The sequence below is a fragment of the Astatotilapia calliptera genome, chromosome 3 (genome assembly GCF_900246225.1).
Source record: "Astatotilapia calliptera chromosome 3, fAstCal1.2, whole genome shotgun sequence".
NCBI classification, from domain to species: domain Eukaryota; kingdom Metazoa; phylum Chordata; class Actinopteri; order Cichliformes; family Cichlidae; genus Astatotilapia; species Astatotilapia calliptera.
Window position 1 is genome coordinate 16,048,416 of NC_039304.1, and position 15,879 is coordinate 16,064,294.

Below are 15,879 nucleotides of genomic sequence, written 5' to 3' on the forward strand. Positions count from 1 at the left end.
AAGCATTGAGAATCCTGTACTCTCTACAACTTATTATAGTTAATAGCCATGCTAATCTCCTCGGCTTTCTCATGAAGCAACTTTTATTCCATTTATCCACCTGATGACCCGAGGAGAGCAGCAGACACGGGTGAAGTTTACGGTTGAGTAATTGCTTGGGCTCTGCCTAAAGGAGGATATGATAAGCTCCAGCTGCTCCTCGCTGAAATGAAGTCATCTATATTTTAATGCAAAACTGTAGAAAAAGTGCATTTTGCAAAATCTATTAAAAACCATAGTCCAAGCTCCAAGCTCGGCCTGCATTATTTATGCTGTAAAATAGTCATTATCTGCAATCTAATCGGGCGACATAGATCCATAAAAGATCCTTTCAGCTTTATGTCATGGTGCTTGTTTCGTGAAGCCAAAATCCTGACAGACAATCACAGGTGAGCAAGGATATATGTAGTAACAAATTGAGTTTTAAGAAGGAAGCAGCAGGGCCAGAGGCTGTAGGAGCTGAGCCGAGTCGTGCTTGAGGAAATGGCAGAGCAGGTCAGAGGCTGTGCCACTTCCCTACTGTTCTGGCACTGGCAGGAGTCGGGCAGGGGGAGGAAGAGCTCGCAGATGCAAAGCAGAGTAGGCAAAAAGCGCTAACAAGCAACGATGTTCAAAGAATGGCTAGAACAAGGCTAACTGTGAATCCCAGTCTATGATGTGGCAGTGTGGTTTATGGCAGAGATGATTGGAGATGATTGGCAGCCGGCTGCTCATCTCCTGTGCACCTGATCCCACTCGTATAATCAGGACACGACACAGACAGACAAACAAGGAGAGGGAGCGAGGGGGACGCTCCGGGTCAGGAGGGAGTCGAGGCAGAAGTGGTGGGTGAGACACGTCAGATCAAATCCAGACAAACAATCATTCTGTCACATTTTTCATAGAAAATGGTTTTCTCGGTTGTTTTATTTATTTATTTTTGCCTCATTTCTGCACAGTTTTTGTCAAAGGCAAAGTAAAGCGGAAAAAAGTTAAGGATACAAAGGGGAGTGTGGCAGCCAGCACCCCATTACACCTAATCGCCATTCAGGATTCTTGTATAAAAATGAGATTTGGGGGGGAAGTTGCATAGCTGGGGCCAGATAAACACCAACTAATGGATGCTGTATTTGCCTTAAGTTTAGCAAGATGGAGGAGCTGTGATTTTGATTTTGGCTTCAGCTACCTCTGGATCATCTCCCCCTTGTTTGTCATCTGCTGCATAAATTGGATATATTACAGCTGACCAAACTCAGATTGTCTGAAACCCTAACCCTTAAAGGTTGGGGTCTAACTAGCTAGCTCAGCTTTTTTTCTTTTTAGCTCCGCTTAAAAATCTGAGACTCTCCACCAGTTGCTCTTAGAACTAAAGAAGATTCTAGGATGAGAGGTGAAACGTCTTCAAACCTAAAGAAGTCCAGATGCTTTTCTTTTCAAGCTTCTTAGACTACGATGACCTCGATGACTGAGAACCCTTAACAGACATAGCTAGCTCTGACTATAAAAGACTAGCCTAGCCACCGTTAAGTCAACCAAAAGTTCAAGGTCTACTACTCTTAATCTTAATCTCTGTAACCATCTAACAATCACCATTGGTTTTTGTGTTTTTTTTTTTGTTTGTTTGTTTTTTGTTTTGCTGTTGTTGTTGTTGTTGTTTTAATTGGATAAACTTAAATCAATGACCTGAAGAGTTATCAGCTAATGGCCAGGTGCTAAATTAAAATTTACTTACCAGAAGAAAATGACCAAAAACAAAATGCTACCACCTGTCGTTGAACTGTAAATAACGTTCTCTGGTATGTACTGTCCCAAAAAAGTTCCACTATTTTCTTTACATTTTGATTCTATAGAGTGATTTTTGAAAGTGGTCGGTGTCAGGCCCAAGAAACTATCTACAGCAGATGAACAGCATCAGAAAGCCATGGCCTTAAACAAAATCCAGCAAAGACAAAGGACCTCAGAGATGCATCTGGCCCTTCAGCTGATCCATCTACTGTTCACTGAAGCCTCATCAGAAATGGCCTCACTGGAGCGTAGCTGTCAAGAAAACTTTCTTAAAGAAGGAAACAGACTGGATTGTAAATCAGTAGCAACAGGTCTTATGAAGTAATAAATCTTATTTTGACATTTTTGGTTCAAATGGTCATCAGTATGTGCACAGAAGGAAAGCTGAAAAGTACAACAGGGGTTGTATACAGACATCTCTAAAACATGTTGAGGGGTCTGCCATGTTTTCAGCCAGTGGTGTTGGAGAGGTTGTCAAAATTTATACAATTATGATTGCAGAAAAATACCACCAGATTTAGATCCACCAATCAGTGCCACCTGGAAAACATCTGACTGGCATCCTTCAATTGTTTGCTCTGATGCCCAAACTGCCAAAGCAGTAAAAGCATACCTGGATAGAGAAACACAATGGGGCAGAAGTCATGTATTCCCCAGAGTCCATGTATGTTTGCAGATTTTAATAAATTGATTCACTCACTTTTCAATTTTTCTAGCAAAATATAAAGGTTAACCTTTAACTTTTTTAGCAACTACTGTTTTCCATGAGAGGATTAAAATTGTTCTACTTTGGCTCTGGTACTAAATGACCGAAACTTGTGAGGAGATTTGAAGAATCCCCAAATACAAGACATGTAGATAAATGAATAACTACAAGTATTTACACTGTGATGGGCAAATTGAATCAAGGCAGGACTTACACTGAAACAGACAGGAAGTTACAAGAATACACAAAGGCCAGCAACAACAAAATAAAACAGGAAACAGCTCGACAGGAAGCCAACATCACATCAACAGGTATTGTGTTGAAAACATACCACGTCTTCATGTTAACCGGTGAGGTGTTGGGGTCATTCTGTAGAGCAAGTTAGTCCATTTCTCAGTGCTTCAGACACATGACAAATTTAGGCCAGATCCTCGGGCATTCTCATGTCGGGTTCATTATTAATTCAGATACATTTTGCACAAATCAGGATGATTTAAGTGATTTAGCAGCTGTGAGCAGCAAATTAATACAAAACCTTTTGTGACCTGTCATCACAGGATTGATTTTGCCTCACTGGCATATGTCATCGCTTTTTTTAGTATGGCACATGCACTATTAACAAGTGTTACATAACCTTAATCAGAGAAGTAAAGTGAAGCTTTGAGAAACCTCCACGCCAGCAAGTACTTTCTCTTTAATCTTTAATTAAGCATAAGGTGCAGTGTTGATTCATCCTTTCTCAACGAGATCTATTTTTAGCCAGCGTCGCCCACTCCTCCCCTCTCTGGGGAGGTAGGGGAAGCCTTTAAAAGCGAAGAAGAGGCTACCCAACAGTCCTGTCAAAGAGTGATTGGATTGAGGAAGGCCACTTCAAAGCATATGTCTGTTTGGATTGTGACATACATGCTGTAAAATAATCATGGTGTCGGCAGCATGTGACTTCTTGTGCTTGATATCATTCTAGAGAATCAGGGAATATGATTAGAGATGTGGCATATCGAAACAGGAAGCGTTCTTGATTCATAATTCATGTGCTTTGGCACTTGATGTTGGCCCTGCCATCAAGCTAACATTGTGCACTAAGAACCCAGAACAAGTGAAATGTCATTGCATATCAGCATTTCTCACTGTGACATGATGAAGACAATAATGAATAACCAATGAATATTTTAGGACTGTACATCACACCATGCCCATTTCAGCTGGAGCTGGTCTTACTTCAAGTAGCTGGAAGTCATCTCCTGGCCATTTTTATCACCAAATTTGCTACCATTTAGAAAATACTGAGTTTGCATCAGCTATAGGCTTATGGAATAATGCTAGTGGTATTATAAGCCCAATATCAAGCACCAGCATGGAGTGACCACTAAAGGATTGGCTGGGGGTTTTGGGAAATGGGCTTTCTAACCAAGAGTTAAATGAGAAGATCGATCTCAAATCAGTTCAATAAGTGAGGAGCAAGACTCGGGAGGCAGGTAATTTGGTTTAGCATACAGGCAGCAGAGGTAAGGAAGATGAACATGGCTCTACCCAAACATAAAGTGGATCTAATATGCTCTACATTTCCAATTAGGCACTCCATTAAGACAGCTGTGCATTATTCACAGTTAATAAATCCTTATTAAACCCTTTATTTAATATCACCTATTTTGCAGCACCTCGGTTGAGCATGTGCTTGAAAGAGGCCATATTACCTTCTGTCCTTTTAAGTTTCCCACTTCCCTACAAAGTCCACTTTCCTCTGATAGGTCAACTTCTGGAAACCTTGCTGAGGTGTAGCACCCAGTGAAAATGAGCTCCACTTTCTCTTCTCACCAGTGTGAAGGCTCAAAAACAGACAGCAGAGCTACTAAACCTACAAATGATAACTTCCTGAATCCAAAACTGATCTTGAACAAGCAGCCTGGGCAGCAACAGGAGTGCAGAAAATATGGCAAATATGTTTGCTTCTTGTTTGTTAGCTTTCAGTCACTAATCAATTTTGTTAAGCTACTTGTATGTGTATTTGTAGGAAATGTGCTAAAATTCAGACAGACTTAGGAGGTAAAGTATGTGGTAAAGCTATGTTGCCAAACATTCATATGATAGAATATGTTAAATGGCTGTTATACCACTCCAAGCTCAAGTATGTTTACTCAGTGAATTAACAGTTTCAGGAAATCAACAGCAAACTGTGGTGAGCAACTGCAGGGCGCTCTGTTGTTAGCCACAATAACTGTCAGTTTTACATTTTAAAAAGAAATGCATGAGTACAAAAAAGATTAATCCAATCAGTTGTTCCAGCTTTTTTATATAAATAACCTTCTATAAACAAGTACTTGGTGACAGGGGGAATCTGCACCAAAGGGTTGGGGGTGAGGGGAACGAGGAAAAGGAGAACAAAGGCAGACGGGAAGAAAATACTCACTGTAGGAGATGAGACACAATTTAGTGACATGCAATAGTAGCATTTAAACAAATGGCGAGTCAAAGCTTTAGAGAATTGACTTGTTTTGGTGCATAATCTTTATAGTTCCAGACAAAGACAAGCTACATATCTCCAGCTTATCCCAACTGCTACCTCTTGCAAATTAGCTTAAACCTGTAAAAGCACATGCTACGTTGGTCAGCTTTCATAAATTGAACAGGACAGCAGAAGTCTGTATTTTGACAATGTTTGCCTACCCTGAGAGACCCGTGGGATTTGATCACCTGTCGGCTTTTCCTCATTGGCTGCCAGGGCCACCTACCTTCAAGCAAACACATGAGCTGTATTTGAAAAGCTGTGACTGATGAAAGCACGCTACTGATGGGTTTCATTTATCTATTTAATTATTTTTGTCTAAAATCTTCATTTACTCATGGCTGTTGATTAAACTATTGACAGTCCATTATCCAGGAGCAGGAAATGAGTAAACAAGGATGCTGCCTTTCTCTTCACTCAGACGTGTGACCTTATTTGAAGTTGTGGATAATGTAGCATCGGTGGCTTTTCTAAATCACTGCAGACAGACTAGGTGTAGCTGTCACAGTGGTCCAATAGTCTCAGCTGCTTTTGTGCCATCTGGGTCACATAGGCCCGTCGCCCATGGTAACAACACCCCCTCCCTGGTCTGCCTCCGTGGTAACCCCATTTTCACTTCACATCAGAGCCGTTGCACTGCTCTTATGTTGGTCAGATGCATTTTCTTTTCTTTCTTTTTTTTTCATTTTAGCAGGTTTGTGAAGACTTACCTAATGGATAGTGGATTTTCACAGCACTTTAACATCCTTCATGTGATCATCAGCTAAAGGTGTGATGTCAAACTAAAAGCAAAAGAATTGGGGGGGGGGGGGGGGGGGGGTTCTGATGATGCATTGCATCATGTTTGCTGTAAATGAAAAGGAAAACTGGATGTGTGTTCATCCTGTGGGAATTGTTGCACTGCCACAGCAGAGGGTGGATGATCCAATACATTTTATTCTGATTGAAAGACTCAAGGGAAATTGATAAATTAACACAAATATGCTGAAGCTTGAACAGCATAAAACTAAATGCTAAAACTAAATAATTATTTATGGGCTTTTATCCATATTTAGATGGGGGGGCGTTGTGTCATGTGCAACAATGCATGCTATAAATCAAGTTTTCCAATTGTCACTTTGTATTTGGCAAAAGAGAATATTGTTAATTTATGATGAAACAAGAGGATTTCAATATAAGCAAAAAACTAAATTCATAATTCATATAGCACCAAATCACAACAACAGTCACCTCTGTGAGCTTTATATCGTAAGTTGTGCTGTCAGCGTTAATCTCGTTAACATGACGTTAACGCCATAACCGCACTAACACGGCAAATCTCCGTTAACGAGTTAACGCGGATCGCCCCGCGCATGGGGCTGGACGGCGCTAACGCATTAACGAGCTAACCGCGCTAACACGTTAACGAGATTAACGCTGACAGCACTAATTGTAAGGTAAAGACGTACAATAATAAAGAGAGAACTCCAACAATCAGACAACCCCCAAACACTTCGCGACAGTGAGAAGGAAAAACTCCCTTTTAACAGGAAGAAACCATCCCTAACTATAAGGCTTTATGAGAAAGTATATTTCTGAGCCTGATCATAAAAGTAGAGGGTACGGTGTATGTTTTATGTAATAATGATAATAATACATTTTATTTGAAAGAGCCTTTCAGAACACTCAAGGACACTGTACACAGTAGCAACATAAAAGCAAGCAGTTTACACAATCATAAAAGACATAAAACAAATTTAAAATAGCCGAGTGGAGAGTTTATGTGGGATAAGCTATTTTGAACAAGTGAGTTTTGAGTTGGGACTTAAAGAGAGAGAAGGAAGAGATATTTCTTAAATCAGGTAGGGATCTAAACTAAAAGTTGGTTCCATCCTAGAGAGACCTGAAAGCTGAAGGCTCTGCCTCCTATTCCTTGAAGTGATATTATGGTACTATGAGGCCTTTAAGAAAAGATAAGGCCTGTAGATTCAAAGCCTTGTATGTGAGGAAAAGGATTTTAAATTAAATTCTGGATTTTTTTTACATGTATCTGTACCCATCTGCTGTCACCACTGACTTTAAAGCGGTGACTTTATTAAAAAATAAATAAATTTTAACCAAAAACCTGGAGACGCAGAACCTGTGGGCGTGTGACAACATGATGCATTCTGAGTGAAAGCAGCAGCAAGTCTCCGATTATTTAATCCTGGTGTTGTTGTCGTGACACTGAAGCTAAACCAGCAAAGAAACCATCTGACTGTCATGATGCCTTGGCCTGTTTCTTTTAATCGCTAAAAGATGTTTCAGTTGCACAAAATTAGGTGACTTAAATGCAATGTGGAAGCAAGAAAATGTATATTTTTATCTGATGAGTAGCGAAGGGAGAAGGAAAGGACCAAGAGAGTGGGAATTCACACTCTGTGAGGCTTCACATTTTGTGATGAAACCAGTATAAGCTTAACACTTCATCTAAAGTAATGCAATATATATTTATATTCTTCTTCTGTTCAGCAGTTTGGATGTGATAAATGTGATGAACTGATGGACTGATATGGATGGGATCCAGCAGCCTTGTATCTGCAGGGAAACAGTGTACTAATTTTAACTGCATGTTAATCTGAGTGAATTGGGTAGATGCCACTGCACAGCCCATGTGTCTATTGTGTATTTCCAGCTCCGCGTTGAGAAGAAGCGCCATCCGCGCTTGGCAGCTCTCCACTGGTGATGGCACGAAGCTAAACTTTTTGAATTTCAAATAAAGAACGTGTTGAATGTGGAAATATTACCAAACAAACCCTCCCTCCATATCTCTTTCTGTCTGTGGGGGTGCAGGAAAGTTTACACGATGCCAAACTGAGGAAGCACCAGGTATGAATTGGTAAGCCTCTGAGTGTGATGAGGATAATTGAGGCAGGTGGGAGTGTTTCCTTCAGGTGTACAGCGACATATGAGTCATCTACCGTGGCCATTCACTCAGTAGCTTTGAGATATTGATCGAGTGCCTGGATCAATTCATGAAAGCTCAAGTGGCAGAGATTTTGAGAGATTTCCTGTTGGAAAATCCTCCTAGGAACTTTTTTCTATACTAAACTTAAACAGGAAATGCTTCAGATTTTGGAATGTACTTTTTATTTGTACTTTCTACTCTGTTTGGACAAAGATAACATTTACAGAATATAGTGACAGAGGCCAGTTTATGGGAGTTAGACCCCCTTTTTTTTCCTCCGATGCTCCAAAGTATATAATTGGGTCTGTTTATAACTAAGGGCTGTTTGAGGGCCTGTTTGAATTGTTTTGTTTGATTGTGTTATCCTGTTGGAAGCAGCCATTAGAAGATGGGTACAAGCAAATATCCCCCACACAATTACACCAGCCTGAGCCACTGATTCTAAGCATGATTGATCCATGTTTTCCTGGTGTCTACACCAAAGACAACATCGAGACTCATCCAGACCAGGCAGCATTTTTCCATCTACTGATGTCCAGTTTTGCAGAGCCTGTGTGAATTGTAAGCCTCAGTTTCCTGTTCTGGCTGACACAAGTGCCACCCAGTGTGGTCTTTTACTGCTGTAGCTTATCAGCAGCAAGGTTTGACAAACAATTTCAAGGGGAATCAGACCTGTTGTTTGACTATGCTGTTTATTTTAACTCACCCCTCAGTGAATTTGCCAGTTTGCTTAGAATCAGTATCTAGAATCACTCGTCTAAAAGATGCTGAATTCAGAGAATCATTGGCTGGATGGTCATTAGTAATTTTGTTTTGCTCTGATGTTCTTTCTGGACTTGTCAAGATCTGCAGGCACAGATCGTCTGTTTGCAGAGAGGATCCAAAATTTTTTTTTTTTTTAACAAAAAGCTAGCTGTTTATTAGGGCTGCATGGAAATGCAAAGCAAAAGCAAGAGGAGACTGGATGTTCACTTATAAGAAGCTAATCTGAAAATCTCAAACTAGCACAGAGAGAGCATGGAGGATGGAGACAAACAGAAGATCTGGCAAGGGACAAAGGGGAACAGACACAACATATACACATGAGGAGACATGCATGGAAAGTGGAGATGCATGAGAACACCGGAGGGACAAATCAGGCATAACATGACAGGGGAAGCAAAACTGGACACAATGCACATGAGACAAGGATGACAAAATAAAATGGGAAGTAACACAAACACGCGCACTGACACTAGGATGGGAATAAGCAAACACGACAGGTTGAGGAGGAACAAGGAAACAGGTAAGGGAGACACAAACAGGAAAGAAATGTGAGACAGAGAGGGAATAAACAGAGCAAATAAACACAGAGGACACGGCAGACTCTCACAGGAGAGACACAGGGATAAGACAAAGACAAGAAGCCATGAACCAGAAATACAAATAAACTCAAAGACATAAAGAGAACCGAAATCAAGACTTGAAGTTAAATCAACTTCAAAAGTAAAGGAAAAAACCATGACTTCAAAAATAAACTCAAAATGCTGCGTCAGAGACCGAGCACCCTGACAAGATCACAAACACAACCGGAAGAACTGAGAATGAAAGAACGTGGAGGAAAACACAACCGAACCATGAAAGCAGAGTGTGAAAAAATATCTTGTGGCATTCCTCGGTTTCAACACATTATTACACATGACATGACATCACCACAACGAATCACCCAGTGACTCACTGATATCTTGTTAATTTAAACTCACAAGTCTGCATTTTTCTGGGATGAGCGAGGCGACTTAGTCATCCAAGAAATTCAGTTTGAAAGAATATTAATGGAGCCACTCAACAAATAATAGCTTTAGATTTGATGTTTGTTTAATTCATTAAATCCATCCATTAAAGAAAAACAGGTGGGGTTGTAAGCTACTAGTAAAGCTTCTTTAAGGTGTAATACATAAAGAGCTGTAACACAAATAGAGTCTTCTCTAATGTAGGATGCACACATTAGTGTGTCACACGACTCATTTGTACAACCTACAGCAGTTATTATTGACTAAGAATTATTTCAAGGTTGTGGGTATTAAAAAGCTGTTTCTTTAACAAGACTAAAAGTAAGAGCTGCTGTTTGGAAAATATGAAACAAGTGCCTGTTGAAAAAGTCCAGGTGAAGCCAGATGTGTCTGAGACACGAAACAAAGTCAGGTAAAGCCTCAAATCAAAGAATAGCATTGTTGTATTCAGTGCAATTCATTAGTAAGTGAAAATTATGGTGAGTTTCAAAGTTTTACTAATATATATATGTGGTTTTGTGCATGTATAATGACAGTTTATCTGTTTAGATCCGCTTCTGGTAAAATGAAATATGCTTTTATTGTCACAATCTGTCGGACAGCGACTGCAGTCAGTCCAAATCAGAGCATGACTGTGTGGACATGGAAACAGCCAAACAGAGACTGAGAGGGCTGGATGCTCAATCGCTGGGAAACCAGTTACTTATCCAGCTACTTGAAATCACCAAAGCCAAAAATGCCATCGCCAGGCAACCACTGATTTATTTATTTTTTTCCTCTTGTTGCAAGTTGGTCGCCATCCTATTTTTACTCTAGTGTGACTGAGCCGTAAACAAGCTCACATATACTGACAAAATAATAGTATAAAAACACCTTCTATTTAAAAGAAAACTTGAAGAATAACATGTAGAAAGGTTTGTTTTCTTTCTAAAATGGAAACAGACACACAAAAGAAGTCATCGCCGTGACAGCTGTCAGCATCACAGTCCAATATGGTTCGCTTTTGCTTCTGTTCACTCTCAGAGATGTTGCATTACATCGAGTCCCACGATGCCACGATGAATAAAGCATGAGAGAAACACGGGGAAAGTTGTTGGCTTAGCCAAAGATATGCAGCCACTTCTCTCTGCCCTAGATTTCGGGCACTGCGAGTCATTTTATCTTATAATGTGTTCCCCTCTGTCCTGTCGTTTGCTTTCACCATCTCTAAGTTCATTAATCAGAGCTGATGGACGTCGTGCAAACTACTTTAGCTATAAGAAACATATAAATATGTGAAGTAGTAGAGTATCAGTTTTAGGCTTCAGCGTAACAAAGAAAGGCCGTTTGTTTACACATTTCACATAATTCACATAGTTCACCAGTGGAGCAACAACAGGATTAAGCTATTCGGACCCTTGTATAAAGTGAGCAGTTTGAACATGTAAGGAAATAAAGAAATGCATTTTTGTTGTGTTTAGAAAATTTCTGTGTCATTATACAATTTATCTTCAGGGAACTTGTTCACCGTTAAACTGCTCTCCTACAGTACTAAACATGATTTTTCATGTACAGCTCAATAATAAGTTTTAATGCCTTCTGTTTTAATCATTACTTATATACAGACTATTTATGGATGGGTAAAGATAAAAAAAAAATTCAAACTTGTAGTGTGAAGAAAATAATTTCATGTTTCTGTGGTGAACGTAATTTAATCATGTAGGATCTGCATGAAAGTCAGCAACTTCATTTATTCGAGATGACGTGATACAATCTAGTAAGAGTAGTTAGTTGCATTTTTTTGAAGTCTAGATTGACAGCTCGGTGGCACAGTGGTTAGCACTGTTGCCTCGCAGCAAGAAGGTCTTGGGTTCAAATCTCCAATCTGGCCAAGTTTGCAGTGGGTTCTCTCTGGGTACTCTAAAAGTCATGCAGTAATTAGGGTTAGGTTAATTGGTGTTTCCAGAATATCTATGAGTGCCGTTGTCTGTCTCTCTGTGATAGACTGGCCACCTGTCCAGTGGCTCTCACCCTATCACATTTGGGATAGGCCCCTGCAACCCTGGTAAAGATAAGAGGATGAATATTGTGGAAGTTATTACAAATCCATGAACATTTTATGTTAACCAGACTCTAGACTTTGTTGAACACTCCAAAAAAAATAACTCTTTAAATAATCATGGAAAGGATTTCCACGTGGCTTTCTATTACGATTAAGCTTTTTTGTCGCACTAACGTAATTTGCATGGTTTGGATCAACTCAATTAAATTAAGTTGGACTCAACTGTAGTAAAACAGTTGATTCATCATTAATTAATCAAGTTAGTCCAACTCAAGCACATTAAGTTGGAATAACAGAATTGCATAATGCGAAAATAAAGCAATTTAATTACGTGGAATTTTTTTTTTTATGTTCATTCAAAGAGTTGTTTTTTTTTTTTTAGCGCATTACATCCTCATTCATGGGTTCAGCTGCTCTTTTTTTTGTTGGCTGTTTTGTTTCTCTGAGGATTTGCCAGTGTGCTCCACAGTCTTTATCCTGTTGAAACGTGCTGGTATGATGGAGAATTTATTGTTGGATCAGTGACAGTAAGCTTTACACTTTCTGAGGCAGTGTTGTAAAAATCGGACATAAATTGAAGCGCGCACAACCAGGTTGTCTGCGTGAGTTTTATTTTTCTTTGCAAAGGGGTCAAACAACAGTACGGAGACTATGACAGCAGTCTGAATGCTTTTCTGACGAACAGGGACTGTAAACACAGATCGAATTATCTGTTGGCTATAGTCACAGAATAGATTCGTATCACTGTGTGCAAAAGATCATTTGTGCATCAACATGTGGTGTAGCTCAAAAATGACACAGTGAAGTAGCACAATCCTAAAAAATTCCCACCGCGTTTCTCATTTTGATAATCAGATTTACGACATAAACATCACTCCCCAAAACACTCATCCCAGTGTGTCATAGGGAAAGCACGCTAATGCCACTCCTTGCTGCGTAACAAGCAGTAATGAGACAAAACGTCCATTATTATACTAAAACTTGTGATTCTTCATCACGTCCTGGCTGAGGCGCACACTTAACCCACTCATCTGACAGGGAGTGATCAATATACCTTGGCAGCATCAGATTTACACACAGCACTACACAACAGAGAATATGACAAACACAATGAACACATATCTAGCTCGTGGCGGTGGTTGGGTTGAGATCCTCCTTCGTGTCTGCTGTTCTGTTGTCCCAGAACTGGACGGATGGCTGGAGCTCGGAGCAAAGCTTTCCTCTCTCACAACTGAAGCAACAAAGCTGAGGAGAGGCTTTTCCTTCCAAACCTGGTGTTTGCTGTAAGATAGCGCTTTACTTCTTCCCCTCTGTTTTTGTTAATTGTCAGACAAAACAACTCCTTTCCTGGAGTGGGAAGAGCATCCTTCACCTGCCTGTCAATTTGGGATAGCACAGAAGACAAAGTTCTGTGATGTGTCAGGCTGTCATTTCCACAGTGGTCAGGGAGAGGTGGTCTGTCTACACCTCACCCCATTTCGGGGGGTCTTCCCAAGCAGAATATCAAAGGTACTGAAAGATCAGGTTGAGTCGTTTTGCAGTTCCCCAGCAACAGGCAGCAAAATACCAGGATTTAAACAGTGCAGCCTTGGACGCTGATGTTTACTAAGCCAAGGAGATCTGCACTGTATTTGACCAAACGTGTTTGAAAGGACCCGAATCCTCCCGTCTGCCACTGTCACGCTTTGAGAGCGACACACGAGGAGTGGATTTGACGCATCAAACATGTTAACTGTGTGGCTGCTAGCTGCACATTTATGTTAGCACTGTTTCTACTGAGATGTTTCTATTTCAGTAAAATCGTAATTATCTAAAGGTCTTTTATTTTTATCAATATAAATCAGGAGTATTTGATATTTAAATTTAGTTTAGTTTTTTTATTATTACTGTATGGAGGTCACCCATTTAGACAAGATTGATTAAACTCAGTACAGGTATTACAATAAAAAACACATCAGATCACAGCTTGATGTCCCTGTGTGGCAACAGGTAGGCAGTAAAAATGAGGTTTGAGGTTAGATTTTCCACTGATTCATGATTACAGATTAGTAATAAAACAAGATTTTTTCTCACCACTTGTCCTGACGCCCTGACAGAGGAAACATAGCCGCCACTGACCTTTGAAGGACCTGGAAACTTACAATTTGTCTTCACAGTAGGAAATAGCTTGTGTGAAAAGCGTAAGTTATAAACTATCAGGTGTGTGCGCTGCACGTCTCTCTTGGGCCTCTCCTCCAGCCTCGCCGTGCTCGTCGTCAGCAGTGTTGATCACATGGAGACAGAATAAGATCATATGGAGCTTTTTCACTAAGTGAAGTCAACTTGACAAAGATATGTAGCAGAATCTTAAAGTTTTCCATTGCAGGCAGCAAAGAAACACTGACCCATAGTTCTTACTGTGCTATACAGCTGGTATCAGGTCATCCATGAAAGCTTTGATCTATGTTGAATGACTGCTGCCTTTGTCTCTGTGCATGCAATTTAATTCCAAAAAGATGCCTGCTCTTTGCGTAAGTGTTCAGTTTTTTCATGGCATACTTGTCTCTCATTGGAAATATATTTAACACACACACAAAAAAAAACCTATCTACAGATTAAGAAATTAAAAAAATATCTGTGGGCTGCCCTGAGGTAACAATCCAGGAAAAGCAGGCAGTCAATTCAAATCCACTTTTGGATGATTTTCTTTTAATGGGATGATTTATTTGAAATCATCTGCATCCCCTTACCAGACTCTGAGGCATCCACAACCTCTTTAGATGCTGGTGATGAGCGTGAGGCCGTGGCGGTTCAATGACACCGGTCAGGGTTCTACTTAGCACCCAACACTACAGTAAGAGATCCATCTCCTGTATTGGTCTCTGCGCTCCTGCGTGTTTGCTCCTCCTCTACTTTCTGTGTGGTTTGCAGTGTTTGACTGGGCTCTTCGTCTTTTCCGTCTTCATGACCTGGTCTTGACTGCTTAGTGAGTCAAGACCAGAAAGTTGCTCAACGTGTTCTAGCTCTAAATCTGCAATCTGTACTGTGATAGCCAAGCTACTTAAATACAACTAACCCAGCAGTTATGAGGCCAGAGCTACAGATGCTAATGATAAACAATTTGTCCTGAATTTCACAATTCCAGTTTATGGCTGAATAAGAGGACGGAGGGCTGTTTAATTACATCACTGTTACTGTTCCTCTGTGCCTCTAATCACGAGTCCAAATGAGTTTTCATATTTCAATAAATGTGAACATTTTTACTATAATTAATACTAATGCTGCACCCACTGAGGAGCTCCCAGGAAACTGATTTTTTTAAAGTCAGAAGAGGTTTAAATAATTGGCTAAAAAGCCGGCTGTGAAACTTGACAATCCTTCAGCAATAATGGAAAGAGCATTTTAATAACCACATGTTTTAATATCGCTCAGGTTCCTCAAATGGCTTTATGTAACCTTGCTAATTGTTTTTCTTTGCTGAACTAGATGAAGTCTGGTTTTAACATTTAGTCCCAGACAGCGACTCGACCCACGTATGCACTGCATCTTTATTTAACCCCTAAACGTCTGGTGTATCCTATGAGTTTTTGAGACTCGCATATCATCAGTGCGATGCTGCACAGTACATTTTTAAGCAGTAATAATATAATAATAATTAATAATATAATTTTTTAGATTGTCAGAGCATTCAATAAGCACTCAATTATCATGGTTTGGGGCTTTAAAGGGTTAAATCTATGCACGTGCATATGCATATTTTATTTTGTTTATATCCGTTTTTGCCTTTTGGCATACTGCAAATGAGTAGCCAGCAGACTTCCTGTTACGTTTTATAGGGACAGGGTGGGTCTGCTTTACTGATCTCCAGGGTAGCGGTGTGAAACAGACATAAACAGTCATTGTGTCAGTCAGGGCTGGGGCCAAAAGACCACAACAACAGCATCAGCAACAGTGTCGAGCTGGGATGGGTACGTAACCTCCTCCACTCCCCGGCCATGTCGCAGCAGTTAAATATAGGGCAGCGGGTCGATCAGATGATCTCTGCAGATGCAGAGCAGCAGGAGCATTTTCATCATTTCATTTCTTCCAAGAAACATAACAGAGTGGGGTGAATGGTGGGAGGGGGACAAGTGATTTAAACAGGTCATTAAA